General features: G+C 50.6%; 1 long non-coding RNA gene across 1 annotated transcript; it reads left to right on the top strand.

Annotated features, from left to right (window-relative positions):
• The first annotated feature begins 303 nt into the window (after nt 1–303).
• Nucleotides 304–10,297, top strand: LOC107546377 (uncharacterized). The gene is made up of 3 exons (XR_001604122.2): nt 304–367; nt 1,213–1,317; nt 9,966–10,297. It is a non-coding gene; the product is annotated as an uncharacterized LOC107546377 (long non-coding RNA).
• Nucleotides 10,298–15,041: the final 4,744 nt, after the last annotated feature.

Below are 15,041 nucleotides of genomic sequence, written 5' to 3'. Positions count from 1 at the left end.
AACCCAGGCCGACCCCCCTCCCCAGCCTATGTTTCCTATCAGACACAGAGCTTTACAGCAGGAAGGCCTGCCCGCCAGAGCCTCAGGCCTTCGCTCCATCTGCCCACATGCCCCGGGCCTGGATGTCTGCCTAAGCAGATGTGATTGAACTTGCTGCAGGAGAAATATCTATAAAACGTTAACTATCAACATTAAAGAAGCCTGTCAGACCCAGGCTGGGCTGGTGGAGGAGCACCCAGCATCCGGGCCCGTTCCCACTGTGGAGGCCTTATCTTCAATGCCCACGGGTCTTTCTTCATTCCTCCAACCCCATCACAAGGAGATGTCTTGGCCCTGATATCCTGGAGCTACCCCGATGGAAAGGCAGGTAAGCCTTGTGCTGCGTGTCATGGCCAAGCCTCAGTGTCCAGGGTCATGCCTCAGTGTCCATGCCACCCTCACTGTCCACAGCCATGTCTCGGTGTGTGTCCACGCCCATGCCTCAGTGTCCACAGCCATGCCTCACTGTGCAGAGCCATGCCTCAGTGTCCACCCCCATGCCCAAAGGGCCCTGAAGCCACGTGCTCCTGAGGCAGGGACCTCATCTTTGTGGGATGGGATGTGATCCGCAGCTGGTGCAGCTAAAGTACGAGTTGATTGACTGAACCTGGCATTCACTCCGGGCCTCTTAGTGGGAATGGAAATGAGGGAGCCAGGGCGGCGTCCCCTGCTGTGTGGCTGACAGCTGTCCCAGGCCCCTTCTTCACACAGCTGTGCCCTGAAATCGTGAGTGCCTGGGCCCTGAGGCGTGGACCTGATGGTGGGAGTTGGGGGGCACAGCTCCTGAGGGGACCCTCCTGTTCCTCTGGGCCCTCTGCTCCTGGCCCACCTGTTCCTGGGATTTCCACAGAGCTTTTAGGGAGGGGGAGGTGTGGCTGTGGGGGAGCATTATATGTTGGGGAGGGTTTTCCTAGTCCAATGCTGGTCACAGCCACAGTGGTGCCGGCCCTGCCTTCCTCTGGAGGGCTGGGGACAAGTCTTCCAGGGCATATCCCTTTTGTTGGAACATACAACTTATGCTCAGACCCAGAAGACCAAGCAAGATGAGCTGCGCAGGCTGGGGGTGCCCACCGCGCCCAGCATCCCCATTTGAAGCACTGTTTTTTTTCTTTCTTTCCACATTGCCCGCATACCCTCTTTCTGGGGCCTGGCAAACACCTGTGTCCCTGGCAGATACCAATGCCACCGCACGGGGCCCTGAACTCAAGGTGAAGGGAGATGGAGACCCTGAGCAGAACCCCCCAGTGGATTGCGCTGAGAGGTGGCCGTCACGGCCAGGTGAGTGGGCCATTTGTCTCGGAGGCCCAGATCTGTGGGAGCCGATGTCCGGCTCCATCCCTCTGAGCACATGTAGAGGGAGAACAGAGCAGAATAGCTGATGACACGCCAGTGGTGGGGGGACCACCGGTCAGCATCCTGGGACCAAGGGAGAGGAGCAAAGGGCCTGAGTGGCCAGAAGCCAGAGGGGACAAGAGAGAGGCCTGAGTGGGAGGGGCTTGCTCCCTGTGACCGGCAGAGGAGGGTCCTGTGAGGGCCCCCCTAGAACCAGGGTGGGGGGAGGAAAGGAGTGGAGGCACCGCAGCAGAACCCTCCCCCCAAGGCCTCCACATGGCTGGTAGACATGACCCTGAAGTAAAGGATGTTTTGGGCTCAGCTTCAGGGCTCTCTGTGTGGGCCTGGTGGACAGATAGTAAGGTGTGCAACAGTGACAAGGCTGGGGGTGGGTTTGTCTGTGCATGTGCACCCCCCACACACACACGTGCACCCTGTTGGAATGGGATATACTGGAGACAGAAGCTCTGAACAGGGCAGGCAGCTACCATGATGCCAGGGGGCCACAGAAGAAGATCTGCCTCCACAGAGGGGCTTCCCTCTGTCTAGGAAGGACACGCCCACCCACAGGCCAGACATGAGTAAGCACTAGACAGTGGCTGTGTCACCCTGGCTGTGGTGTGAGTAATGGGGCTAGACAATGCCATGGGACACACAGAAGACACACTGGGCCCATGAATCTCTTTCTTCTGGGCTTGGCGTGAATCACAGCCACCATTTTCCAGACGGGAGCATCCGTAGACTTTTGAGGTCTTTCTCCCTAGAGACTGATGTTCTCCTGCTGCCTGGAGTGAGTCCATTTAAATCCGACTCCCTCAGTGTAACTGGGAATCCCCAGGAGGTCTAGAAGTTGAAGTGGGTTCTGCTCAGTACAGGGATGCTGCAGGAGAGGGGCAGGGAGCAGGTTTCAGGCCTGTGTACTTCCCACAAGGTCTCCCTGCCCAAAGCTGCTGCGTGTATTTGTGGGAATGACCAATGGGCTGCTCTGTCATCCCAGAGATGTGGGTGATGGCTGGAAACTCTTGGTTTGAAGATCCACCCGCCTCCCCTAAAAGAGCTGAGTCAGCAGATGGAAGCGATGAGGCATGCTGTGCTGGAGTTGTCCGGGGTGTGTGTGTGTGTGTATCTGCTCAGCATGGCCAGAGAGGGTGGTGAAAGGACAAGTGACACATCAGGAGTCCACGGGCCAGGCTCAGACCCTGCTATGGACAGAACAGGTTCCCTGGCCTGGCTCGGTGCAGGCAGGGAGGCGGTGGGGAGAGGGAGGGGCGGGCTCTTTTACACTCATAAAACCTCCTCGCCTGAGTGTTTATGGGCCAGGTCCCTGCGGTAAGCCTTTAAAGTAACATAGCAGACTCCTGTGTGTTCGTAAGATCCTTTCTGTCTGTAATATGCTGCTCCAGCAACCCCCTCTGCCAGGCCACTGGGGCCCCTCCATGTCACAGCCAGCGGGTGACGGGGAAGCGGGGGCTGCAGAGCCCATCCCGGGGCTGGGGAGCGTGCGGGCCGCTCCCGGGCATGGGCTCTCCAGCCTCCCAGGGATGCTCCACCTTCCCTGATTAGCTTCAGCCCAAACCCCTGGCGGAGGGCAGGCAGCCCTGCTGACGGCCAGGCTCCCCGTGCTGTGCCCCAGCTTGTCCTCCCTCCAGGGGAAGCGGGAGAGTGTGTGCAGTCGGGTTGCCCAGTAAAACTCTTACCACCATCACGAACCCTGAGGGAGACAAACGTGGAAACAGACGGAGAAGCCAAGGGTCAGGCGCACCATGAAGCTCCCCCGGCCCCCCAAGTGGTGGCTGCCTCACAGCCTGCTGCAGGCCTGCCTCCCCACGCAGGGGGCCTCCCTGCACCCTGGAACTCGAGATTCTGGTCTCCTCCACTCCTGGGCCCCGTTGCCACCCGAGTTAGGCATTTGGTTCTGACCTTGCCCTTGAGGCTCCTCCAAGCTCGCCTCTCACTCGCCTCATCCTCAGGGGTTGGTCAGCGACCACCTGCCTCCCGTGACTAATCCCATGCTTGCAATGACCCTTTAACCTTTTAATGGTCATAGCGTTCATTCCTCAGGCTGGACCCTTGGACCTCCATGCGGCAGGCCTTGGCCACAGGGACGGGGAGAAGGGGACCCGGCTGCTGAGAGACAGGCTGCAGAGCAGTAGGAACAGGGTGGGGTGCAGGAGTGGGTGCTTCAGTTAAGTCTCCGCAGAGCCAGAGCCTCGCTGAGAGGGAGGTCAGGTTACACAAAGCCAAGAGCTGCCTGCTATGTCCCAAGGAGGCCCTGCAGCCCTGCTGCACCCCACTCCGCAGCTTTCTGGGATGTGTCTGGCACTTTGAGGGGGGACAGAGGACTTGCATTTGGCCCAAGCTTCCCTCTCTGAGCTCCAGACCCTCCTGACATAAAAAGGTCCCTGTGCCTATCTTACGGGAAATCCACAGGGAAGGGCTTTGTTCCTATATGATAGTGACCAGTTAGATAATAGATGTGTAAAAACACCCTCTTCACAACACAGTTAAAACTCACAAAATATTTAAGATGAATCCTAACAGGAACGTGAGGACCTACACGAAGACAACCAAAATAAAGGGAGATACATACTACACTGGGAAATCTCAATGCTACGACGATATCCATTGTGGGAAGTACTTATAATTTCAGTACAATCCCAATAACCATCTCACTGGGATCTCTCATTAAAATTGACAAGGTGATTATTAATATTCACATGGAACGTGGAATTAGAAAAGACTTTTGAAAAGACAAAAAGTGAAGGGAAACTTATCCTGCCAGATATCAGAACATATTTTAAAGTTATAGAATTGGAACAACATAGAAAAGTGTGCTGCTGGCATAAATAAACATCAGAATAAAAAGAGGTAAATAAAACAAGAAAATAATAAAAACCCCAACACCATAGGAATAGATAGACCAATGGAAAGAACAGTGACCCTCGACTCTGTAGGACTTTAGTGTGTCATAAAGTTGGTATTTCAAATAAGTGAAAAAAACATTCCATTCAAAATGCTGGGAGAGATTATGGCAAAATCAAGTTTGATCCCTACTTTGCACCATTCATAGCACCGAAGTGTAGGTTACTTAAAGAGCAAGGCATTTTTTTAAGAAATATAAAAGAATTAGAAAACTTAGGAGGTTGCTTTTATGTTTCTGTGATAGAGAAAGCTTGTGAAATTAATCATTTTTTTCATAGATATAGACAAATTATTCTAAAATTTATATGGAAATGTAAAGGAACTAGAACAGCTAAAATAATTTTGCAAAAGAAAAATTAAGTGAGAATTAGTCTACCCAGTTTCTCAGACATTACACAGTGACAGTAATTAAGGCTGTGTGATGTTGGCAGACGGACAGACACGTGGATCAATGGAACAGAAAAGAGATCCCAGCAATAGACCCACACAAATATGCCCAGCCGATTTCTGACAAAGGTGCAAAGGCAATTCGGGAGAGGAAGGGGGCCCTTTGGAATAAACAGAGCTGGAACGATTGACATCCACAGGCAAAAAAGCGAACCTTGACTCGGACCCCACACCTCCTACCAAAATTAACTCAAAATGCAACACAAACTTAAACATGAAATATAAAACTTTAAAACATTTAGAAAAACAAACATAGGCAAAGAGTCTTTGGATCTTGGGCTAAGCAGGTTTTTAGCCCAGATGCCAAAAGCACTAAGGGACTTCATCAAAGTGGGAAGCTTTTGCTTTGTCGAAGGCCCAGCAAAGAAGATGTGCTGGAGACTAGGAGGAAATATTTGTAAAACACGTATCTCACAAAGGGCCAGCATCTAGAATATAGAAAGACCCCTCCAAACTGAGCAGTAAAAAAACACCAAGACAATTACATTTGAAAATGGACAAAAGACAGGAACAGACATTTCAGGGAAGAGAATGCGTTTGTGACAAGTAAGCCTGTGAAAAGGTGGTCAGTATCTTTAGCCACTAGGGAAATGCTTGTGAAAACCACACGCCTAGGAAATGGCCAAAATGAAACCATGACAGCGTGAACCCGGGTGTGAAGAAGCTGGATCACTTACTTGCAGGCGGGAGTGTAAAATGTCTAGACATCGGGGAAAAACGGCAGTTTCTGAAAAAACTAGCCATGCACCTAATCATTCGACCTAACATCGTGCTTTTGAACGATCCGTACACAAATGCCCATAACAACTTTATTTGTGATAGCCCCAAACTGGAAGCAACCCAAACGTCCTTCAACAGATGAGTGGTTAAACAAGGTGGGGTGCATCTTTACCACGGAAAACCCCAAATAAAGGGGAACAAACTATTGATACACCAACGAGCTTCAGTGACTGTCCAGGCCGCTATGCTGAGCGAAGAAAGCCAGCCCTAAAAGGTCACACGCTTTATGATTCCATTAACAGAACGTTGTTGAAATGACAAAATTACAGAAATGGAGACAGATTAGTGGCTGCCAGAGTTAAGGGTGGGGTGGCAGTGGGTGGGGACTGGGGGACAGACAGGTGGATGCAGTTATAAAGGGGCAGCAGGGGGCCCTTACAGGCGAAGGACTTGTTCTGTGTCTTGACCGTGTCAATGTCAATGTCCCGGTTGAGATATTTGCACTAAAATTTTGCAAGATGCCACCACTGGGAAAAATGGGTAAAGGATACACGAGATCTCTCTGTATTATTTCTTTCAACTGCGTGTGAATCTACAATTATCTTGGAATAAAACGTTCGATCAAAACAACTACCAAAGCATGACAAGAAAAGATACTATTTTCATGGATTTGTGACAGGGAAAGCCTGTGAAATAAGACACAACACCAAAGCCATTAAAGAATATCGATAAATTCAATCACATCAAAATCGCCATAAACAAAAGTGAAAATGGGCAACCAACTAAGGAAAATATTTGCAGCAGTTACTATACACGCACAATGAATATTCCAAATATATAATCATCTGTGATCAATCAGGATGAAAAAGCACATGGTGCAAAAGAAAACAGGGCAAAGGATGTGAGACGACAGTTCACAAGAGGAAGAATCCAAATGGGCAAGAAAACTATGAAAAGACGTAACATCTCCAATAATAAAGGAAATATACATTAAAACAATGGGAGACCGGTTCTGGTTCCATCAGACAAGCAAAGCAGCGCGTCTGCTGCACCCAGGGCTGGGGAAGATGTGGGGTGTGCTCGCCTTCTCTTGCGGAGTTTGAATGGGCAGAGTCGCTTCAAAGAGCAACGGAAGAATCTACGGAACTTTCAAACGCATTTACCTTGTGACCCTGAACGTCCCCCTCTTAGCACACCCCCGGAGAAAGAGTTTTCTGTGGCCAAGGCAGCCGGGAAAGAGCCCTGACTGCAGCTTCCCTCATCCTGGTGAAACATTGGAAATGACCGGGCTGCTCGTCCCCGGAGGATGGTCACCTGAACCCCTTGGAACGCTGCGTGTGCCCCGCACCGGAGCAGAGCAGGGCGCCGGGTGATCCGCAGAGAGCGACGGACCGACGGACGCCGACCGCGTGGACACGCACAGCTCCTGCGGGTCATTTGCATTTTACATGCGCCACCACGAACCCCAAATGATCATGCAACACAACCTGGTAATCCTAAAATGTTCCCCTAGGCAGGGAAACATTTTCCCTTTCTAAATATATACATTCTCTTTCTAAAATGACTATTTTGTATCTTTTCTCTCCTCACATCTGCCACGTCCCCTCCCCGCTTCACATCCCGTGACGACTTCGCTCTTAACACTTCAACCAGCCTCCCTCATCCCAGTGAAACATTGGAAATGACCGAGCCGTCTTCAGAATTTTTTTTTAAAAAAATAGACTTACCATAGGATTCAGGAATCCCCCTTCTGGATGCACATCCAAAGAATTAAAAATAAGCTCTGAAGGGGCCACTTGCCTGGCAGCATTAGTCACAGTAGCCAAGGGGGGAACAACCGACGTCGGCCAGCAGGTGGATGGACGGACAAAAGGCGCTGTTTCCATACAATGAAACGTTCTTCAGCCTTAGAAAGGAATGAGGCTCTGATACACGATACAATCTGCGTGAACTTGGAGAACATCATGCCACATGAAACAAGGCAGACGCAAGGGGACAGGCGTTGCTGGATTCCGCTCACGCGAGGTGCTTAGAATAGACGGTTTCACAGAGACAGAAAGTGGGGCCGGGGAGCGCAGGGTGGGAGTTATTTTTAGTGGGTACGGGGTTTCTGTTTGAGGTGATTGACAGGATCTGAAAATGGTGATGTTTGCACAATATTGTAAATTTACTTCATACCGCCAGATTGTAAAATTAAAAGAGTTAAAAAGGTAAATGTTATGTTTTATATATTTTGCCCTCCCCCCCCCCACGCACACAAGAGTGAGGGGATTTTATTATTTTCTTTCTTGCTGGCAGCAGGACCTACCAGCCCACTAGAGCAAGTTAGAAAAAACCCACCTTGTGCTCAAAGACACCCCCTTCCCAGTCAACCCCCAAATAGAGGTGACAACTAAGACATCTGGCCCTGGGAGCCAGCAGCTGTGTTGGGTGACTGGGGGCCCCCAGTGAGCATCAGCTGTCCCTGCACCCCAGATTTTGCATGCTCTGGGCTCCAGTGGGTCCCGCCCAGTTCCAGGAGCTCTGGGTCCTCAAGGCCACAGAAGACCCAGGCCCTCCCGTGCCGGTCAGCACACCCACGACCGAGGTTGTCCCCGTGTGCGCACAGGTGACACATCTTTTGCCAGCAAAGAGGAAGTGGCAGGGTGGTCTGGGGGGGATCTTGCCAACTGGTGGCCTGTCCCAGCCCAGTCTCTGGCCTCCACATGTCCGGGTTTTGAGCCTGCCCCGTGCGGCTGAGGTTTGCATCAGGGTCTGCCAGGCGGCCCTGCAAACTGAGCCATGAAAACGAAACGGCCTTTGGCTCCTAGGAAGATTTTACACGTCCCTCCAGACTTTCACAGCCCACATCGTCTGCCCGCCACCGTATGCTTCAGGAAACTCGCGGGCAGTAAATCAAATTAATCTCGTGAAGGCCCCCGAACTTAATGGGGCACATGCACTCCATCAAAAATGGCTACGAGGGGATGGACTTTTAAATGAACCTCACGTTCCCACCACCGATTTTCATTCTGAAACCAGGAATGTGTTCTGGAGAAAAATAATTGGCCATTTAGACATGATTTTTGTTCCCAGCTTTATTGAGGTATAATTAACAAATAAAATTGTATATATTTAAAGTGCACAACGTGATGATTTGGTATAAGTACACACTGTGAAATGATTACCACAATGAAGTTAATTAACACATCCATCACCTCAAATAGTTGTCTTTTTTTTTGGTGGTGAGAACACTTAAGACCTACTTTCTTAGCAAATTTTAAGTATACAATACAGTATTGTTAACCGTAGTCACCACACTGTACATTAAGCTGCACAATGTTTTCATTTTATAACTGAAAGTTTGTCCCCTTGACCATATATCTCTCCATTTCTCCCCCCCTCCACCCCTGGTCCCCACCAATCTGCTCTCTGGTTCAGTGAGTCTGACTTTTTTAGGTTCCATATAAGTTATTCCACACAGTACGTGTCTTTCTCTGTCTGGCTTATTTCACTTAGCACAAGGCCCTCCAGGTTCATCCATGTTGTTGCAGATGTCCTCTTTTTAATGTCAGAATAAGATTTCATTATAAAGATATATATTTTGTACTATAAACATGTATTATATTACTATGTATGTCACATTTTCTTAATGCACTCACCTGTCAACAGCCACACAGGTGGACCGGGTCTTGGCTGTTGTGAGTAGCTCTGCCATGCACACGAGGGTGCCGATATCTCTTGGAGACCCTGCTTTCGCTTCCTTTGGGCACATACCCAGAAGTAGAATTGCTGCATCATACGGCAGATCTATTTTTAGTTTGTTGAGGAACCTCTTACTGTTTTCCGTAGAGGCCTAACAATTTATATTCCCACCAACAGTGTACAGGCCTCCTTTTCTCCACACCCTTGAGACAGTCACTCTTTAAAAATATGTATATATAGATAGCAGCCATCCTGATGACCCCTGTTGATCACCCCTGATGACTAGTGACGTTGAGCACCTTCTCATATACCCGTTGGCCATTTGGATGTCTTCTTTGAAAAATGTTCAGCTCCTTTGCCCATTTTTAAATCAGATTGCTGCTTTTTTCATCTGATTCCCAACCCATTTTTTCTTAGTTCTTCTGAGTACTGTGTAATAAAAAGAGCTCAGAAAGCCTTGACCTCCTGAGACCGGCGTGGCCACTTATTCATCCACCGCTCATTTATGCAACACCCGCAGTAGAACTGTCAGTGAGAGCATCACAGTGAGCAGAACAGGCCGGGTCCTTGCCGTCATGGAGGTCTTGGGGGAGAGCCATGCATTAGCAATCACACAAATGCATATACAATCACACAGGCATTAGCAATCACATGCATTAGCAATCACACAAATGCATATACACAATAAAGACAAAGGTAGGTCAGAAATCAGAGCATTTAACAAGGGGGATGTGACCCACAGGACACCGAACTGAGGAAATCAGATGTGAGCTGAGGTCTGAAATATTATTTATTAAGTTACTCATGTGTTCTCTCAACAGGTATTTACTGAGTGTTGACCATGTTCCAGGCTCTGTTCTAGACTGTGGAGATGCAGTGGTGAAATAGCCAACCGAAGCCCCCAGACTCATGAAGCTTCCCTCTTGTCACAGTGAATGAGGGAGGGCAGGCGCCAGGGGCCTGAGGCAGAAAGCAGGGTGGTGTCCTCAAGGGACAGCCATGCCCTATTCGGCTGGAACCCAGAGAGGAAGGGGGAGGCAGCTACACACGAGGCTGGACTGGTAGACGGGGCCCAGACCAGAGCCTTGTGACTTAGGATGGCAATCATGCAATCGCTGGAACACGTCTGTGCTAACAGTTCTATTCCCAAACACAACCCTTTGGTCTCACGCCCGCCGATGAAGGTGGCTGGCTGGGCTTGGCACAGGGCTGAGTGCTTCCGATGTTATCTGACCGATTGGGATTTTGGGTTTTGCTTTCCTAGATGCATGTATAACGTTCAGCAGCCTTGACGAGCCGCCACCATAATGTAAACTCACGGGACACCTGCATTCCCCCAATTTGCTTTTCCCTGTGTCATTCCTTTAAGGAGGTCTTTTACTTGATTCAGCAGTGCCCCTTGCCACCCTGTGACCGTGGGAAATGTGCACAAGCCCTCTGAGCCTCAGATTCTTCCCTGCTCCGTGAGGGATAATAAATAATACCTCCTTGGTGGGGTGGTTGGGATGGCTCATTGAAGGAAACGTGAAAACGGATGTGAAATGCCCAGCACAGTGTCCGGAGCTCAGGAGACGGGCATCACGAGTGTTCTTTCTGCCCCCTCTCCCCCTTACCCAGGCCGCAGTGTAGTGAGTGAGTTTCTGTTCAGCAGGGGATGTCTGTTCTCGAATTACAGTAACTGCGAGTTTCCGGGGCAAGGGGTTATTAGCGAGGCTTCCTCCCGCAGTGGTCCCGGCCGGCCAGGGGAGCTGGTGGCGAGGGTCCTTTCTGAGCTGCTGGAGTGCGACTTCATTCTGGAACAAAGGAGCAACAATGATAAAAGCCGAGCCTTTGTCTTCTCTCTCGTGGGGACCAAAGTCATGTGCGCGGCTGTGCGCAGAGCGTGCCACGTGACCGAGCCAGGGCTTGAAAGCCGGTGCCTCTGAATGCCGGCCTCCAAACAGAATAATTGCATGCAGACATTCCTTTTGATCACATTCTAATACCGATTTACAACTCTGCTTCCTTGTAACCCCGAAGAAAGCCCTAATCACGGAGCGCATACCAGCGCTGGAGCTGCGGCGGGTGGGGGTCTGCGAGCGCGCACTCGCGGGCGGCGAGAGGGGCTCCCTCTCCATGTGGCCAGTGGGCTATTTTCATCCCCACGGCTCGGTGGAGCACTGCAGGCAGAAGACAATTTTTTTGTGGTTTGCTCGAGGCCAGGCAGTTTTTCCATTCTGTTCTTTTATTATGATCATGATTACTTCATTACCTACCCCTGATGGGGTTTCTTTGGGTCCCGGTCTGTTTTTAATAAGAAGCAGACTAAAAACAAAGTTTCGGTTGTGTGTGAAATCTTCAGCTTTCCCCTCACCCCCTGAAATAATAGGTTCAAGAATTTTATTTGTCTTCTGAGGTTCTGAGGTTGGCTCCTAAACGCTCTGACCCAAGTCCTCTGGGGAGCGGGGAAGTGGCACTTAGAATACGGCCGCCGAATGCAGGCTCCTGGGCTCTGCCCCCCTTGGCTGGCTCCGAAGCTGCGAGGTGAGGCCCAGGAAGCTGTACTTCGAGCAAACTTGCCGGTGATTTTAGTGAGTATTAAAGTCTGAGAACAGAGTCAAGGGGAGAAAATCCATCCGCAATATTTCTTTTTAATTGCCATGTAATTCAAATGCCATAAAACTCTTCATTTTAAAGTGTACAGTTCTGTGGTTTTCAGTACAGTCACGAGGCTGCCATCACCGCTATCCAGTTTCGGAGCGTTTCTGATCTCCTAAAAAGCAGTCCCGCACCTATCAACAGTTAGCCCCACTTTCTCCCCCTCCCAGCCCCCAGCAACCATTAATCTATTTTCTGTTTCTATGCCTGTTCTGGACATTTTATATAAATGATATCATACAATTTATGACCTTTTGTGTCTCGCTTATTTCACTTGGCATAATGTTTTCAAAGTTTACCTATATTGTAGTATGTATCAGGACTTCATTTTTTGTTGCTGTATGATATTCCATTATAAGGATATATCTCATCTTGTTTGTTCACTAACCGGTTGATATCAGTCAATATGTACTGAGTAGCATTTATGGGCAGCACCGTCTGATGGGCTGCCCGGGGGTTGCAGATGAGTTCTCCAACAGTGCAGGGAATCGAGAAGAGGGGATGGGAAGACAGCATCAGGCACAAAGCAGAATGAATGAATGAATGGAAAAAAGGGAGGCCACACACACAGGCAGAGAAAGTTAACTTGGAGAGGCATCCTGGGGCCTTGCTGGGTGACGGGTAGTGCTGCCCAAGCTCAGGATCAGCAGTGACAGTCACTCAGCCAGGTGAGGGGACCTTTACTGCAAGTTGGATCTGGGCCCTGGGGCCCCAGAGATAAATCAGACATGATCCACCCCATGGAACTCATAGATTATGAAGGAGGCAACAGATGGACCTCGATTATGGCTTAATACAGTGTAGCTGTGGAGGGAGGGAGCGGCCCCTTCCAGCTCAGGCGTTGGGACAGGTGATGGAGGAGGTAGTGTTGAAACTGGGCTTGGTGGCTTGGGTAGGATTTAAAAATGGTGATAGACACCTGCCATTGTGGCTCAGTTGGTTGAGCGATGTCCCATGCACCAAGAGGTCGCAGGTTCGATTCCCGGTCAGGGCACATGCCCAGGTTGCAGGCTTGATCCCCAGTAGGGGACCTGCAGGAGGCAGCCGATCTATGTTTCTCTCTCTCTCTCTCCCTTTCCCTTCCTCTCTCTGAAATCAATAAAAATATATTTAAACAAAACACACAAAAACTCTTTTAAAAAAAGATGATGATAGACAATGGGAGCAAGTTCTGGGAAAGGGGGTAGTAATGTCTGAGACAGGCTCAGGGACAGAGTTCCAGGACATCTGTTTGACTTAGGTACATTATTTTCAACCCTGGCTACACATCAGAGTTACCTAGGGCTTTAAAAAAAAAAAAAAAAAAAAAAGCCTGGGCTCCATCCCTAGAGATTCTGTTTTAATTAAATCGCTTTAGGGTGAGCCCAGGCAGCAGAATTTATTAAAAGCTCTCCAAGTGACTCTAATGAGCAGCCAGAGTTAAGAAGCACTGGCTCGGAGGATTCAAGGAGAGACAGCGGGACACCAGCCTGGAGGGTGAGCTGGGAGCGGAGGGTGGACAGGTTGACCACATCGTTTATTGTCCAAACTGCAACACCTTTTTTTTTTTTTTTTTGCATGAGAGGAGGTGCTGTTATTAATGATGCCAGGTCAGCAGGTATACACCAGACTGTCCCAGACAAACAGGCCTTAAAATGCAGGCCATGGGACTTGAACTTCACCTCATCAAGCGTGGGAGCCAGGGAAGGTTCGGGAGCAGAGCCCCGACACCTAATAAAATTGGTGCTTTAAGTAGACTAAGGAGGCAGCAGGCTCGGATAGGCTGGCGGGAGAGGCTGGAGGCAGGAAGGCAGAGGAACCTGGGGAGGACGGAGCTGGGAAAAGAAGGCAGATAAAGGGTGAGAAGTTGGCCGTTCCCTCCTCTCACTTGTTGACGGCGAGGGCTGGGAAGCCTCCTGGGAGCGGCTGGGGGGGCTTCTCCAGCTGTCCCAGTGCCTGCCCCAGCTGCCTCTTAGGGAGGCCCGGTCCTCCGCCCCTCCTCCGTCCCGGGGGTGCTAGTGTCCGTGCCTTGTCTCTCCCTTCGCCTCCTGCCTCGAAGAGCCTGTCGGGTGAGATATACACCCGTCCACAAAGCCTGAGGCCAAAAACGGGATGTGTTTGACTTTGAGCGTGAGAATTCGGGCCAGCCTCTGTCATGGGCACTCTGCTACCCAGAAGCTGAGGGTGGGGCAGGTGGCACCAGGTCTTGGCCTTTCGTGTCCCCTGACCCCCAAAGCAGAAAGTGTTGGCCCAAGAGCTGGAGTGAGGGAAGGAAGGTGCACACCTCCCCTTTCCTGACACTCCCAGGAGAATGCAGGGGGGGCGCCCTAATGCCAAACACGTGGTCCACAGCTGGGGTGGGACAGTGGGGAGAGGAGAGGAAGCTGGAGAGCCGAAGGACCAGCTCCCGAGCACTCTGACCCTTTATTTTTCTCTTTTCTCTATCTGGGAGAAATATATTGAAAATTATCTCAAATAATCTCAGAAAGATCTCAAATTATCTCAAATATCTCAATACATAAATGCATGCCAACCTGCCCACCCTTTGCATTCACGGAGGCCAAGGAGGGCGCTGACTGCATCGACGGTCCCACCCCAGCTCCTGGCGTGAACCCTGAGTTGACAAGATGTCTCCCTGGCCCAGGCAGCAGGGGAACAAAATGCAGTCGTCTCTGGCCTGGAAAGAAAACCCTCCCTCTCCTTGGGCCTGAGGGGTGATCCCGGCTGCATCTGGAGCCCAGTGAGTCCTGCAGTGGGGTCAGCTGTGGTCACACAGGCCGGCGGCTGGGGCCAGAGGGGAGCCTCGCTCCGCCCCGCAAGAGAGGAATTCCTGCTTCGTGATAAATCTTCAGCGCTGGAGGCTGGTGCGTGATCTCAATGTCCTCACCTGGAGAATGGGCGTACGGCAGCCTGGTAGGTCAGAACTATTTTTTTTTTCTTTATAATGTAAGGTGCTATTGTTGCCGGTGAAAGTGATACGTTCTCTTGCGGTGACGTCACTACCAGCTCCTTATCTAGATAACTGCTAAGAACTGACTCCTTTGTTCAGGGAAGCATCCTTAAGTGGCCCCTCTCGGTACCCACAGGCTAGGCTAGGCTAGGGTGCCTTGATTTCCCAGGGGAGGGGACGGGGCAGGTTCCTGGGGGCCCGGCAAAGGCGGGCTCCTCCAAGTGCCTGCATGGAGGAGCAGGGGTCCCTGGCTTGGGGCCGAGGAACATCAAGGAAGCGGTTGAACAAAGCTTGGGATGAAGTGCCCCAGACGGAGAGGCCCATGGCCCCC

Source organism: Miniopterus natalensis, chromosome 13, assembly GCF_054644295.1.
Source record: "Miniopterus natalensis isolate mMinNat1 chromosome 13, mMinNat1.hap1, whole genome shotgun sequence".
Taxonomy (NCBI): domain Eukaryota; kingdom Metazoa; phylum Chordata; class Mammalia; order Chiroptera; family Miniopteridae; genus Miniopterus; species Miniopterus natalensis.
This window is presented reverse-complemented; position numbering and strand designations above follow the sequence as displayed.